The sequence below is a fragment of the Pristis pectinata genome, chromosome 6 (genome assembly GCF_009764475.1).
Source record: "Pristis pectinata isolate sPriPec2 chromosome 6, sPriPec2.1.pri, whole genome shotgun sequence".
Classification (NCBI taxonomy): domain Eukaryota; kingdom Metazoa; phylum Chordata; class Chondrichthyes; order Rhinopristiformes; family Pristidae; genus Pristis; species Pristis pectinata.
This window is the reverse complement of record NC_067410.1, coordinates 39,787,332-39,802,644: the sequence shown is the minus strand read 5'-3', so window position 1 is coordinate 39,802,644 and position 15,313 is coordinate 39,787,332.

Sequence of the window (15,313 nt, the reverse complement as noted above, 5' to 3'; positions counted from 1 at the left end):
GTACTACTTCTGTGGCCAGTGAGGGCACAAATATCATCGCCAAAGGGGCAGCAATCTTTTCCCTAGCGTCCTGTAATAGCCTTGGATATATCTGTCCGGCCCTGGTGACTTATCTATCCTAATGTTCTTTCAAAAGTTCCAGCACATCCTCTTTCCTCACATCGACATGCCCTAGAGTATCAGCCTATCATATGCCATCCTCACAAACATCAAGGTCTCTCTCTCTCTCTCTCTGGTGAATACCAAAGCAAAGTATTCATTAAGGACCTCCCCTACCTCTTCCAACTCCAGGCTCATGTTTCCTCTTTTAACCCTGATCAGTCCTACCCTCACTCTAGTCATCCTCCTATTCTTCAAATACATGTAGAATGCCTTGGGGTTTTCCTTGATCCTACTTGCCAAGGACTTCTCATGCCCCCTTCTAGCTCTCTTATGTCCATTCTTAAGCTCCCTCCTGGCTAGCTTTCAACTCTCCAGAGCCCTGTCTGATCCATGCTTTCTAAACCTGAGGTAAGCTTCTTTCTTCCTCTTGACAAGATATTCTACATCTCGTCAACCACGGTTCCTTCATTCTACCATCCTTACCCTGCCTCAATGTAACAAACTTATCCAGAACCCCATGCAAGTACTCCCTAAACAACCTTCACATTTCCGCTGTGCACTTCCCCAAGAAGTTGGGGTGAGTGGAGAGCACTACTGCTTCTGCATCATAAACTCTGGGGTTTCATTACTATTCAATATAATTACAAAAGCTGACCATTTGAGGAAATTCTCATGATAAGGTAGCAGAGAACTTTCTCAAATCACAGTGGTCCATGTGGTGAAATCACTTCCACAATACTGCTAGGGACAGGGTGCCAGGATTTGATCCAGTGATAATTCAGGAATGCTGACGTGTACTTTGGAGGGGAACTTGAAAACATTGATATTCTCTTCTAAGCTATGAATGTTTCCCACCTATTCATTTTCCCCATATACCAATAATAGACATAAGAGGGTCAGTACTACACTCATTTGCCTCAATTGCCTGACTCCTCGCAAAGCGAGTTAGAATCAGTTGAACGGATTGAGAAAACTAAAATAAAAGCTAACTGATTAAAAAAAAAGTTCTCAAGAATTAGTAAACATTCTACTTACAATTAAAAACAGAAATACTGAAAAGAAATTATTGACTGCATCTTTAAACTTGCAACACTGTCCATTGTAAACGAATAGGCACCTATGTAGCGCCATCTTCTGAAGCTGTGCAGTACTGCAATTCTCAAGGTCATTCCAAAGCTGAATAGTTATTGTCAGTGGTAAGCCCAATGCTGATGACAAACATATGACAGTACTCTGCAAAGCTGAGCGTGTTATGTAACAGTATTTACCTGCTGCTGGTTTCCTGAGCATTTGAAAACCATTTTAAGTAAAACCAGAGTCCAACTGTGCAATTAAACAGCCAAGTTTAGAATTTAACACTGATGTGCCCGTGCTGTTCACTGGCAGAGGAGCTGTGCTGAAAAACAAAGAGTATGTCAGCTCCCTCATCTCCTAGGTTACATCAGGACACGAAAGGACTGTTGAAGAACATATGCTGTGATGAAAATCATTTCAGCTGCTGACAATGAGGATCAAGGGAACACCTTGGGTTTGGTGAATGCTGCTCATTTGGAAATGGCCAATGTCCTAAAATAAAAGGCATCAAATAAAGCAATTCTATAAAAGACCCCAAGAGAAAATATTAAAATGAATTAATGGATATTTCTGATTTCATGACTCCTTACTTACAATGGTCATCTCAGCAGAAAAATATGATTTGCTCCATTCAATAACCAGTTTCAGTCCCATGTGTTAATGTTAGTTGCTTTCTTTTTTGTTCATCCTGACATGATTCTGGTTTTTAAACAGAAGATGCACAGTAGAAATGTCACTGCTTGTTCCTAGTTACAGAAGAAGACAAATTATTGACCTTTTCACCGGGGGAAATTTTCTATTTTCTTTTCTTATCCATGGAATGTGGTGTTACTAGCAAGGCCAGCATTTATTCCTCATCCATGATTGCCCTTCAGAAGGTAGAGGCGAGTCATATTTCTGAATCAATGTAATCCATGTGGCAAAGTACTCGCACTGAACTATTGGTTTCAGACATCCAAGATATTGACTCCGACAATGAAAGAACAGTCATTATTTCCAATGAGGATAGTGTGGTGACTTATAAGGGAACTTGCACGTTAACACACTATGTATGTTATGCTACCCTTGTGCTTCAAGAGGTAAAGCCAACAAGTTTGCCAGGTGCTGTTTTGCAAAGCAGTGATGAATTGCTGCTGTGAAGTTTGTTGACAATAGATTGATGTCATACTGCACCAATGATGCAGAGAGTGAATATCAAGACACCGACAACATGAACTTCTTTCTTCTAGATAGTGTTGAGTTTCCTGAACGTCGTGGAACCAAGCTCATCCAGATGTGTGGAGAGTATTTCATCATATTCTTGACATGTGATGGATGAAAAGTTTTCGGGAGTCAGAGATAGGGCTACTCATCCACCAGCCTCTGATCTGCAGAATTCTAGTGCAGTTAAGGTTCAGAACATAAGGAGTAGACCCTACAGCCCCCATTCAGAAAGATAGTGGCTGATTCTCTGTCTCATCCACTTTCCTGCCCAATCCCACGTGATTCCTTTAGTATCTAAAAATATAATAATCAGCGTTCTGGATTACCATGGTCCAGATGAATTGTCTTGACTCAAAATACTGACGGTCCATTTCCCTCCACTGATGCTGCCTGACCCACTGAGTTCCTCCAGCATCTTGTTTTTTGCTCCAGATTCCAGCATCTGTAGTCTCGTCTCTCTTTCTGGTTGACAGTGGTAGATTGATAAAGGGCAATGGTACTGAATGGAGAAAGATGTTCTAATAGATACTTATTGCCTAGTACTTGCCTGTTGTAGACATTACCTGATACTTACCAGCTCAAACCTAAACATTGTCTGGGTCTTGCTCCAGAGTGGGATAATCTGCTTTATTATCTGAGCAGTTGCAAATGGAGCTGAACATTGAAATCATCAGTGAGCATTCCACGATCAGGTCTGGAATGGAGGGAAGGTCAATGATAAGCACAGCTGCTTTGACCTAGGACACGAGCTTGGGGAAATATCCCAATGATCCTGAGGCATTCTCCATCACAGCAATGAAGGCACTCATCACATTCAGTCTAGGTTCAATCACATAACTTGTGGACACCAATACCATCACTAGTCTTAGCAAATGGAATATTCCCAGGCAGAATGTGTGAGCTGTGTTGTTTTTACGGGGGGGGTGGGGGGGTTACCATATGGGGTAAGGCAGCCTAGTCATAGAGTCTCCACAGAAACAAGCCCTTCAGTCCACTGTATCCATGCTGACAATCAAGCACCTATTTACATTAATTCAATTTTATTCTATTGTTACTGGACTAACATCAAAGGCCTAGACTATTGATCAGAGAACATGAATGCAAAACCCACCATTGCAGTTGGAGAATGGGAAATTTACTTTTAATAATAATAACCATTAAACTATTGGATTGACCCTAAAACCCACCTGGTTCACACAGGGAAATAAACCTGCTATCCTTGCTGATCTGGCTTACATGCGACCCCGGCATACAACAATGTGCTTGACGTACAACTACCTCTGCAGCTCAGGGATATTAGAGCTGTACTCATTCTGGTATATCCAGCAAAATCTACATCCTATGAATGAAAAAATATTAAACAAATACTTTTGGGTATTTCTATAATGAATTATTTTTTTCCTTGGTGCAACAAATGGGAGTGGGTGGGTGCCAGTGCAAGAGGGAATAACAGTTGATTGAAAGATGGAATGGGCCTGGCAAACCAACAGAATGGGAGAGGACATAGCTGTAATGTATTATTGTTTCAACTATTGTATGAGCTTACATTCACCAGAATAAGGTGCACAAACATGTCTGTATAGTACGCATAGACATTCAAAATTTGCCTTATTACATGCTTCGAGGAGAATCTAGCATGATTCGACATCAGCTTAGGAACTCAAGAACTTAAGAAAATAGAAGCAGAGTAGACCACTCACCCCCTCAAGCCTACACAGCTATTCGGCTGATTTGCTCCAGGCCTCATTGCCTCCTCTTCTGTGCCAGTTCCCCACAGTCCTCAATTTCCAGGTCCTTCAACAATGTATCTACTTCCTCTTTAAATATCCCCAATGATGAAGCCTCCACAACCCTTTGGAATAGAGAACTCCAGAGATTCACAACCTCTGTGAAAAGAAGTTCTTATGCACCTTAGTTTTAAAATGATTGCCCCCAATCCTGTAACCATGTGTCTTGTTTGAGATTGTCCCCCAAATGGAATCACCTCGACATCTACCCTATCATTGCCCCTCAAAGATCTTACATATTTCAATAAGATTGTCGTTCATTCTTCCAAACTTCAAAGTATATAGGTCTATAGATCTACAACAGATCTTCTCTTTACATAATACTAAGGCTGCAATTCTGGATCTCTGGTACATGATGAACTTTTGTCATAAACTGGAATCATGGCTTCCTGCAAATAGCCTGTGTTAAATCAATTTGTTATTCAACATGGGTCAAATGCAGGAAATTAGGACTAGCTGGGTGGACAACGTGTTCGACATGGACTGGTTGGACTGAAGGGCCTGTATTGCTCAATACTCTATAACATATTGCATTTCTAACTTAACGTTTGATTATAGATCACAATATTTTCACAAAATCAAGAATGATTAAGTTGAGATTTCCCTTTGATCACCAGAAAGTTCTTGCACATCCTTACTACTTAAGTTTAAGTTCAATAGGAAAACAAAATGGCGTACAGGAACACCCTACCTTCATTTATTAGATGCCTAGTAATAGTTCTTGATGTGCATGACAAACTTGGTTCAGTTTAAGTTACATTGAGTTCAAAAACCAGAATATTTCCGTGAACATTCTGAAGTAAAATAACATTAATGAGTATCACATTGTTTCCAAATGTACAATTAAACTTAAAAACTAATTTATCTATTTTAATTCTGAAATGTAATTAGCTGAATTAAAAGTTATAAAACCATAAACAGCTAAAAATTGATCCACTAGATGCAAGGCATTTTTACCTATTCATTTACATGACAAAAGTGAACTTAAAGTCTGGTGCATTTATTTATTGTTTCATTGCTGCAAAAAAAATCAATGCTTTCCCTACTACAGCTCAAATTAGTAATGATTGCACTAATTTAAGATTACATTGTTTATTTGACTTAAAATTGCTGTGCTGTGCAATAAGTAAATTTAGGAAACTAAACCAAGCAAGGGTCGATGCATCATTGCTAACAAAGATGCAAGTATCACCTTTCCAAATTGGAAACCTTGCCCTTGGTCTAGCCTGAGGGAAGATGAAGATCTTGTATCCATTCTGTGTCAGTGAATGGTGTAGATACCTTTCTGGATGATGAAAGAGTTAGCCTCTCACTATCTGTGTTACTGCTAGCACTGTTAGACAATTGCAAACTGTCACAAGACTGCATCACTCAATGCAGTCTGAGTAAGGGCTCTTTCTCCATCTGTTGAAAGATGCTTGACTGTTTCAAATATTTTATAAATGGAAGCAGAATCATCTCTTTTCAAAGTAAATTGTCATATTGCCTTATTCTGCACCCACTTTTACATTGTACCAAGCAAAGTCTCCTATTCTTATGATAAAAATAAAATCTTATTATTTTACAACCTAATTGTGTTCTTCATTGATTTTGTTCATGCCACCGAGGACTATACCGAAAGGATTGATTGCCCTAATTTTGCTAAATTGGGCAAAGTTACGGTAAAAAGAGAAGCAATTTTTCTCAAGGCAGTCTTTTAAAATGCAAATTTGTTAGGAGGAAAGATAGAAAGATGCCAGAAACACACAGGTGATGTGAGTATTTGATAACAAAGCCTGCTGCAGCCAAAGCCATTCATTTATCATTAAACAGATGATTGATTAGGTGAGGAAGAGATTTTAGGAGTATTGCAAGATAATCAGCATTTTTAAATACAACTTAAAATTAGGTTGACAATTACATCCCTTATAAATTACTGCAATTTTTTGTAATATCATTTTCTTATTAGCACTGACTTTTCACTTGACTTCATATTGCAGTGCCACAAAACCCTATTGCAACTGAGTGAGAGCTGGTGAGTGTCAAAGGGAAAATCTTTCAGTTTTGGTTGCAACAGTTGTAAAAATCTAAATATCTCATTTCAGGAAATTAAGAGTAGGATTTATTGGAGGAACACATCATAGGCACATGATCCTCAGATGCTTTACTCACTGGTGACACAGTAGCGTAGCAATTAGCGTAAGATTATTACAGCACCAGTGACCCAGGTTCAATTCCTGCCGCCGTTTGTGAGGAGCTTGTATGTTCTGCCCGTGTCTGCGTGGGTTTCCTCCAGGTGCTCCGGTTTCCTCCCACATTCCAAAGATGTACAGATTAGGAGCTGTGGGCATGTTACGTTGACGCCGGAAGCGTACAGACACTTGCGGCCTGCCCCCAGAACATTCTACACAAAAGATGCATTTCACTGTGTGTTTCGATGTACATGTGACTAATAAAGATATCTTATCACTGACCTTCCCCGTGCAATGTTAGGAAAGGGCTGTTCTCTTACAGTTTCAAATATTAAAACAGCCCCTGTTAATTTATGGACAGTCCAGAAAGTTACCTCAATGGGATCTCCCTACAGACAAGAGTAGCAGGTCATGACAGAGAGATTGATAATTACACATAAACTGCGTAATTTAAACGTCAATAAATATAATGGATGTGAATACTTCACATTAGTGTGGTACAAATTATTTTTGTAAAAAATGCTTGTGTGAATGACAAAGGTGCATCTTCCAGTGCATACCACTGTACATAACAGCAGAATCTCAGCTGTAATTTTACATTTGCATTTCTATCTATATTTATTACACTTACAACAATCCATTATTTAATTTCTCTTCTTGTTTGAAACTCAAGCTTGCACCCAGATTTGTCCACCTACAAAACCAAAGCCAGCGACACAACAAAGGACCTGTCATTTCTTGTGATGCCCTCTTCTACAACTTGAATCAATTTCTTGACTTCCACTTCTCTGACAACTATTCATTAGACGATAGAAGCAGGAGTAGGTTATTTGGCCTTCTTGCCTGCTCTACCATTCATGGTCGTGGCTGATATTTTACCTCGGTGCAAGAACACAAAAAAATAGGAACAGGAGTAGGCCACTAACCCCTCAAACCTGCCCTGCCATTCAATATGGTCATGGCTAATCTATGCCAGCCTCAACTCCTCTTATATGCCAGTTCCCCAGAACTTTCAATTCCCCAATCTTTCAAATATTTATCTATTTCCACTTTAAATATATAGATATATAATGATCCAGCCTCCACCACCCTCTGAGAGAAGAAATTTCTACGCACCTCAGCATTAAATGACTGGCCCCTTTTTCATGACAAGTGAAAACACCTCAATGTCTATCCCATTAAGCCCCCTTACGATCTTATGTGTTTGAATAAGGTCACCTCTCATGTCCCTGAATTTCCTTAATATCTAAAAATTCATCAACCTTGATCTTGAAAGTAGTGAGCAAATAGTCTCCACAGCCCTCCTGGGAAGAGAACTTTAGTGTATCACCAGCCTCGACACGAACAAATTTCTTGTTCTGAATGGCTGAACTCTAATTCTGAGTCTATGACCCCTGATGTTTGACACCCTAGCCAAAGAAAACATCATTCCTGCATCTAACTTAAATTCTTAAGTCCCATAAGAATTTTGTACATTTCATATATTCATAGAATTAGATAGCACAGAAACAGGCCTTTCAGCCCAACTCATCCATGCCAACCAAGACATTCACCAATGTTAATCCCATTTGCCTGCATTTGGCCCACATTTCTCAAAGCCTTTCCTGTCCAAATGTCTTTCAAATGTTGTAACTTTACCAGTCTCTACCACCTCCTATGATAGCTCATTCCATATACGCGCCACCCTCTGAGTGGAAAAACTTGCCCCTCTCACCTTAAACCTATACCTTCTAGATTTAGATTCCCCTACCCTGGGAAAAAGACTGTAACCATCTACCCTATGTATGCCTTTCATAATTTTATAAGCCTCTGATAGTCAGAGATCTTTACAAACTATTTAAAAAGATTTAAACAAATAAAAACAAAAAATGAAAAGATAATAAAAAAATTTTGAAACCTTAAAAAACCATCAATTAATTTAAAACATTGAAATAAAGTAAAACAACTCACTTTCTTTACTTAGCTTTTTTCCCATGAATGGAATCACCATTTGTATAGTAGCACCCTTGGCACAGAACTGAGGGCCAGGTACAAAGAGTTTCCTTCCCCGATACTCAACACCTCAGTCCTCGACCTCTGAGCTCAGAGGAAAGTCCAGTGGTGGAGCAAGAGGTCAGATTCACTTCAGGTTTCCACACTTTGCCTAACATGCACGGTGTCCAAGACACACAGTGGTGCGATTGGTTGAACCACCATATGATTGTTACCTCAATACAGGCTTACCAATAAGCTTACTGAAAATAGTTTGATGCATATACAACGATGTTCTATTTTTCATGCAACCCAGTAAATAGAGGAAGAGTAGAAAGAAAAGAAAGAAAATGTATTATATTTCCAACTACACATTGACTGTGTGCTACAATTTGGAGCTGATTTCTGTGGGTAAAATTTGCTTTCTTTTGTTCCCTCACTTCGTCTTTTAATGCTCGCATGTTCTCAACACCACCTTCCACCTCGTATGCTTCTATTGCACATTAATCACCATGAAATGTATCTCTAGCCTCTACATGTCTCCTTATACACCTCCAGGCTGCCTACAATGCCTGTATGTGCTTGAGCCATCATTTTCTTTCTTCTCCTATCAAAATGCTGTCACAGTGTACACTCATTTTTACCCTCAGCTTCTTCGTCCATTTGCAGACTTACTGTCTACCTTACTTTGATGTTGCTTTTAAAATTTGGTTGGTACAGCTTTTAGAAGGACTGCTTGGACTTGGAGTTCTCCATCTCCCTTTGATCTGACCAGGTCCACGAGGATCTGTATAAAACTCTAACTTCACAGCAAGGAACATTGCATTAATATTTTCTCACGCAATGAGTTCAGGGCAGACCCAATCTCAGTGCAGACTGATGTCAAGCAAAGTTGTGACACTGTCCCAAAACTTCCCTCACTCTGTCTCAGAGTAACGCTACACCTCACCTCCAGCAAGCCAGAGTGGAGCTTGTTTACAGGACAAATGGGAAAGTATTCAAGCTACATTGCCTACACTCCAGAACCAAGACCACTCCAACTACAGTCATCAATTTCAAGTACACAGGCAACACTTACGCTCAGAAGCCAAGCTCCAAGTCACTGTCAACCCATTCACTGAAGCACACAAAAGAATGGGGCTTACATGAAACATCACAAAACAAAGATCCTCTACCAATCTGCTGTACAACATATTCCCCCACCCCCCCAACAATATAGGCCTACAGTGAGAAAACTGTCAAGTAATCCATATCTTGAGAGCCACCTCGCAGTGAAGACTGACATCAGTGATGAAATTCACCATTACTTCAGTGCATCAGCACAGCCTTTGTCTGTCTGAGGAAATATATGTTTGAAGATCAAGACCTCAAACTCCACCCTGCCCTCCCCATGGTTTACTGGGCAGCAGAAATCCACAGCTTCCCATATGCTTCTATGGCATTGACTCCCTACTCTAGGCACCTTGAAGCACTGGATAGGTACCACAAATGCAGCCTTAGCAAAATCCTCCATATCCACTAGCAAGTTGAGTGAACCAATATCACCATCCTCTCCCAGACCAACATTCTTAACATTAAGGACCTAATCGGCTCCATTGGGCAGTGCACATCACTCACATGCCCATACATGATAGCCAAAATAGGCATTCTATTTGAGCTCCATTATAGCAAGACAGCTTACCAGTAGGGCAGAGCAAACTATTGAAGGATGCTCTCAAAATCTTCTTGACAAAGGACAGCAGTGATTCAACTATTGAAACACATAGCAATTAATAAGGTGGCTTAACGTGGATTAGAGCAATGTTTGTTTTAAAATGTGTTAACAAGATGACAATTAAAATAAAAATTCTTTACATCATCAGCAACTTTCATCACAATTAAAGAAAAGTTAAGAAATTTTGTTTAGACAGGCGGTAGCAAAATATTTAGTGACCCCTAAAATTCCCAGATCATCTTCCTGAGTCATAGAAACATAGAAAACCTACAGCACAATTCAGGCCCTTTGGCCCACAAAGCTGTGCTGAACATGTCCCTACCTTAGAAATTACTAGGCTTACCCATAGCCCTCTATTTTTCTCAGCTCCATGTACTTATCCAGAAGTCTCTTAAAAGACCCTATCGTATCCACCTCCACCACCGTTGCTGGCAGCCCATTCCACGCACTCACCACTCTGAGTAAAAAAAAAACTTACTCCTGACATCTCCTCTATACCTACTCCCCAGCACCTTAAACCCGTGTCCTCTTGTGGCAACCACTTCAGCCCTGGGAATAAGCCTCTGACTATCCACACGATCAATGCCTCTCATCATTTTGTACACCTCTATCAGGTCCCCCCCTTATCCTCCATCGCTCCAAGGAAAAAAGGCCGAGCTCCCTCAACCTGTTTTCATAAGGCATGCTCCCCAATCCAGGCAGCATCCTCGTAAACCTCCTCTGCACCCTTTCTATGGCTTCCACATCCTTCCTGCGGTGAGGCGACCAGAACCGAGCACAGGACTCCAAGTGGGGTCTGACCAGGGTCCTGTATAGCTGCAACGTTACCTCTCGGCTCCTAAATTCATTTCCACGATTGACGAAGGACAATACACCATATGCCTTCTTAACCACAGAGTCAACCTGTGCAGCTGCTCTGAGCCTCCTGTGGACTCAGACCCCAAGATCCCTCTGATCCTCCACACTGCCAAGAGTCTTACCATTAATACTATATCCTGCCATCATATTTGACCTACCAAAATGAACCACTTCACACTTACCTGGGTTGAACTGAGTCAGCCATTAATTAATATGGTCATTAAAGGTAATGACATATAGAGAGCACAAGTGTTAACCATAGACCCAGTATAAATGTGTGATGATTAAACACTAATAGAAAACAAGCTGTATTTCAATTATTACTAGATCACAGAAATAATTTATAATGATTAACAGTGTGAGGTTATTACCCAAAATGAAATGGATTTCAAAAATAGAAACATAACTAAACCATATCACAAGAGTGGTGAATGGAAAGAAATTTTGGAATAACAAAAAGAGCATGTTTTGTTCAATGTCACTATCCCCTTGCTGTCATCACTGATGAACATCTTTGCACAGCTTCAGGGGGCTATATTTCAAAATGTTCAGAATATCTAATAACATAATCTACCAGTTATGACCCTCAGTGATGGGCACTTAACTGTAATAGGCACCATTGTGTCACAGTGACTTCATTTTTTGAGATATTACAGTCACACAGAGTACCATACTCATAACAATGTACTTGGTGTCATCTCTTCAATAAGGTTTGGTATTTACAATATCTAAAAGCTTCCTTTTATTTTTGTCATAATAAAAGTGTTATAAATTGTTTCTTCTTTCAGCACTTTATCAGTGCTGCAAACATTTCAAAGTTATGAATATTTTGAATCCCAAAGAATTCCTGACTGAAGTTTCATAAGAAAATAATTGTTTTCTATGTTTCAAAATCATCAGAACACTTATTGAACTTTACAATTTTTTCCATGTGGCAAAGAAGTTTCATTATTAACCCCAACATGAGGTAGTGAGACCATAGAGTTCTTCTCCGATCCCTCCATGTCACAGTGACTCAAAACAATACATCTTGAGTTCGGCAATGAACTGGTTGAGTATTGCATTGTGCAAATAGGCACAGGCCAATTAAACTGGCCTCTATCAGCCAGTCTCTTATGAATAACAATAATGCAAACACCTAAACAATATAAGAAACTATGAAAATAGATTAAGAGTGGGTTATGAGGCAAAAAGAAAATGTGGAGAAAGGATATATCACTTTCTAACATATTTATAAAAGTTAGAATAAAAAAAATCAATCTGTAGAGAATGATCAACAAAGAGATATATTTATTCTTGATCTCTTCTCAAGAGAAGTATGGAAGTACAGGAAGCAAGAGTAGGCCATCTAACTTCCTTTTGCCTGTCCCAACATTTATTAGATCCACTGAAGCATTTCCATGTCATTATCAGTCTGAAGGTCCTGGACTGGATGGAGCAAACTTCTCTCAGAAAGTTGTCAAGGAGAATCCCCCCAAGATAAGAGCATAATCACTAGGTATGTGAAAGTGGTTGGCTCGCCTCTTCCAGGAAATTCAAGACCACTATTTTGTTTACACAAATATACATTGGCATCATGAAATGTCAGAAAGGTAATTTTTCAACGAGAAAGACCATATAATTAAAGAAGGGTAAAACACAGAAGAAGGCCATTCTGCCCACTGTGTTAATTCAATTCAAATAAAAACATTACAATATTCTTTGGTAAGTCTATCCAACTAGAACTACTCTCCTACTCTCACTTCACATCCACATGCGGAAAATACCAAACAAAATTAAATCAATGATTAACGTGATTAGGTCATATTCCTCATTGCTTAAATATCTATTATTGCCAGTAGAAAGTGATACAAAGTAACATTAAAAACTGAAGCAGAAAGCCACAGAATTCATCAAAGATACTAGAGCAGGATTCAAGAGCAAGTTGCCCAGTGTAAATATTGGGAATCTCAGCAAGCTCCTACTCTGTCAATGGATGCTGTGGGAAGCCCTGCGGTGGAACACAGACAAAAATAAATCATTGGCAGAGCTTGGCGAGCATGTTCAGGACTTCTGCATTCACTTGGGTGCTCCAGAACTTACCAGCACGTGCACTGAGAATTGCTGGTTGGTTCATGTAGAATTCTCAGCAAAACCGTGCCGTTGATCTCAAAAATACAATCTAATCTATAGGTTTGCAATTATTGTTACACATCTCACAACAGGGAACAAAAGTTTAACATAACTTTCTTTTCTAACTTTTAAAAGAATGGTGTTCTCAAATTATAAGATAGGAGTTACTAAAATGTGACTGTGGGAATGTAGAAAGGTTACATGTTATAGTCATTTTTTTTCTCTTGTTTCAGTGATTCATTTGACATTGTGCTCAACTTCTGGGTGTTTGAAACTCTGTTTCTAAGTGCATTCTCTGCTCAGAATGAATATGATTCAATTAGTTATTTATGTGCAACTGATTAAAAATTTCTCCATTAAATCATGGCAGAAGTGCTTGTAAAAGAAATATGCTATTGAATATTTTAACAAGAAGATTGATGGGAGCCAGATAGAGAGTCTGGGGAGGTTGCAAGCAGCCACCAGCCCTACAACCACCATCTGATGGATAATCTCAACAGAAGTGTGGCTTTAATAGCATTTATGTATGCTGATTTTTGATTTGTGATTTTTTTTTAAAAGTGGAACACCATTCCTTTGCTGCATCTCTCGATTAGTTAGCCACTTCATTGCTGTTACGAACCAGCAGAGCTATTCTAGGGGGATTAATTTGCTTAGGAATTGAATCTTCAATTACCCAATTATAAACAGTAATGCATCCTAAGACAATATCAGTTCTGATTTATATAACAATAAACAGGATATCAGAGAAGAGAAAAAAATTGTTGCAGAAAACTCAGATGGTACCAGACACGAGGCAGTGGAAATTAAATCAATTATTTTTAAAAATTGGTTAATAAAATATTGTACATTATCATAATTTATAACAGTACATTGAATCATAAGAGAAAACAGTATCGTAAATCAAGGATAATTAAAGATAATCCAGCTAAGGAGTGCTGATGCTTGCAACAGCTCTCTTACTACTGACTGTGTTGCTGAGGTCAGTGACTTAAACACAAATCAGGAAAAGAACCAAAAATTGGTCCCGGAGGCAAGGGAGGAGATTACCGGAGCCCTCTCAGAGATCTTTGCTGACCACAGGTGAGGTGGCAGATGACTGGAGAAGAACAAATGTTGTGCATTTATTCAAGGGCAAATAGGGATAAGTTGAGTAATTATAGGCCAGTGAATGCAGCATCAGTGATGGGGAAATTATTAGAAAAAATTGAGGACTGGGATTAATCTACATTTTAATCAGTAGAGATTAATCAAAGAGGGACATCCTGCTTGATTTTGAAGAGGTAACAAAATGTTTTGATGAGAGCAGTGCAGTTGATGTAATACACAAGGACCTCAGTAAGGCTTTTGACAAGATCTCACACGGGAGACTGGTCTAAAATGTAAGAGCCCCTGGGATCCTGGGTAAATCAGCAAATTGGATCCAAGACCGGCTTGGTTATAGACAGCAGACAATGATGGCTGAGGGTAGCTTTGATCAGAAGCCTGTGGCTGGTGGTGTACCATAGTGATCAAACTCCATCGACAAGCTTGCAGATGACACCACTGTAGTGGGCCAGAGCTCAAACAATGACGAGACAGAGTACAGGAAGGAGATAGAGAGCCTAGTGACATGGTGTCAAGATAACAGCGCTTCCCTCAATGTCAGCAAAAGAGCTGGTCATTGACTTCAGGAAGCTGGGTGCCTCTGTCTGTATCAATGGTGTTGAGCTGGAGATGGTTGAGACCTTCAAGTTCCTAGGTGTAAATATCACCAATAGCTTGTCCAGGTCCAACCACATAGATGGCATGGCCAAGAAAGCACACCAGCATCTCTACTTCCTCAGAAGGTTAAGAAAATTTGGCATGTCTACGATGATCCTCACCAATTTTTACAGATGCATCATAGAAAGCATCCTATCTGGCTGCATCACAGCTTGGTATGGCAACTGCTCTGTCCAAGACTGCAAGAAGTTGCAGAGAGTTGTGAACGCAGCCAAGTCTATCACAAAAACCAGCCTCCCCTCCATTGACTCTGTCTACACTTCCCGCTGCCTCAGGAAAGCAGCTATCATAATCAAAGACCCCTCCCTCCCAATCATTCTCTCTTCTTTCTGCTCCCATCGGGTAGAAGATACAAAAGCTTGAAAACACATACCACCAGGCTCAAGGGCAGCTTCTATTCCGTTGTTATAACACTCTTGAATGGATCTTTTGTACTATAAAGATGAACTTTTAATCTCTCAATCTACATCGTCATGGCCCTTGCACTTTATTTGTCTACCTGACCGCACTTTCTCTATAACTGTAACACTACATTCTGCTTTTCATTTTGTACTACC